This window comes from Corvus brachyrhynchos, unplaced genomic scaffold (assembly GCF_000691975.1).
Source record: "Corvus brachyrhynchos isolate BGI_N302 unplaced genomic scaffold, ASM69197v1 scaffold624, whole genome shotgun sequence".
Taxonomy (NCBI): Eukaryota; Metazoa; Chordata; class Aves; order Passeriformes; family Corvidae; genus Corvus; species Corvus brachyrhynchos.
In genome coordinates, this window is record NW_008237889.1 from 248,109 (window position 1) to 249,841 (window position 1,733).

The 1,733-nt window shown below is 50.2% G+C and overlaps 1 protein-coding gene across 1 annotated transcript in view; it reads right to left on the minus strand.

The window, feature by feature from the left end:
* IGHMBP2 (immunoglobulin mu binding protein 2) overlaps nucleotides 1–1,733 on the minus strand; it is a 23,914-nt gene that overhangs the window by 8,414 nt on the left and 13,767 nt on the right. The gene's annotated exons all lie outside the window — the stretch shown is intronic.

A 1,733-nucleotide genomic window follows, 5' to 3' on the forward strand; every position in this document is an offset into this window, starting at 1 on the left:
GGACCGCGGGGCCGCCGCCCACCCCGGCCACGCTCACCACAGGCACTTGGGAAACGTGACAAGACACTGACGAGTCATTAAACGTGCAGAAGGGACAATTAAGGACAAATCTTTCCAAGAAGCCGGGCCTCATTAGCTCTCCTCATTGCTGACTCATAGGATGCAGCACACAGGCGAAAAAAAAGGGAAAAACCTCTGGATGGACAGGGCTGCAGGACTTGGGAGGCAGCAGTTTGCCAGAGGTGGGCTGGGGTGGGTGGGGTGAGGGGGCAGAGCAGGATGTGGGGTTGGGGGATGCTTTCCAGTTATCAGGAATTAGCTTGACTCTCCCAGCTCTGCTCTGCCCACGGAGCATGGATCTCCTGGACAGGAAGGAAATTTAGCAGGGAGAGCTGTTGGCACTCAGGTGCAGGCACATGCCTGAAACAGCCACTAAACCTCACAGCAAGCCTCAGGAATGATGCTCTTCCCTACCCTTCCAGCACCATTCCCACCACAGGGATCCGCAGCAGGTTGGTTATATGCTGAATTAATAATGAGGAATTAATCTGCCTGGCAATATTTCACCTGTTAATAATTTTCTATTATTTTACCACTCAGTTAATTCCTACAGTGGTTGATTTCTCTGCCCACAAAATCCTGAGTGCCCTGAGCAGATGGTTTTTTACCTATCGATTGCTTTAGAGAAATAAAATTGGGATAAGAGGTTGGACAGACAGAACCATGCAGGGGATGCTTGGGAATATCTACTTTAAAGTACAGCTGGGAAGGTAGAATTCCCAAAGCCGGCCCACAGCAGGCAGGAGAAAAACAGGGAATTGTTTCCCATGGAAGGCTGGAGCTGTGTCCTCAGTAATGGCATATCTTTTCTTATTCATCCCTGAGACAGGAGCTGCTGGTATGACTGATCCCTGCAGTACACACTGGATTTGCCTGGAAAAGCCTGGAGAAGGCTGAGTTTTCCCGCCTCAGGAACTCCACATTAATGGAGTTTTTAATAATAATAGTAATTAATGCTAATTCATTCATGGATGTGCACCCAGGACATTTCAGCTGTGGAGGCTACCAGAGAAACCCAAGGCTTGGCGCTTCAATGGCAAAGTGAAAGCGACTCCGTTCAGACCTGATGTGGGAATGAGCACATGGAGCATGGAGAATCAGCACATGGATTTGGGATGATTTGGGATGGTGCAGACATCCAGAATGACCATTGGCAAACGAGATGGCAAAATATCCCTGTGTTTGTCTAGGAAACGGGTTGAGAGCAAGAGGTTTGATAAATATCTGCTGATATCTGAGGGGAGTAAAACCAAATTAAGACATCTGAGCCCTGATGTGGAGATGAATTCGTGGGGAAAAGGGTGGAATGAGGGCTCCAACAAGGCAAACAAATGTTCCTGTCAGACTGCAGGAAGTGCCCTGGCATGGAGATGCCCACTGAGACAGGGACAAAATGGAGGAGAAGGAGGACCTCCAAGATGGACGTTGGAAGCTGCTGCCTCTGAGCCTCGGCTGGAGCTGCCGAGGGGGATCAGAGGGGGCTGGAATGTGCCAGCATGGACTGCAAGGTGTGTGTGGGGATGCCCTCTGCATCCTGGGACAGCTCCAGGTGTGTCAGAAAGCAGGGAAGAGGAGCACCCTTCAGACTCTCTGTCGAACATTCCCTAGGCCTCACGGAATCACTGCTGACAGTAACAGGTAAATGCTGATTCCACGGAGGAAAAATACAGTCC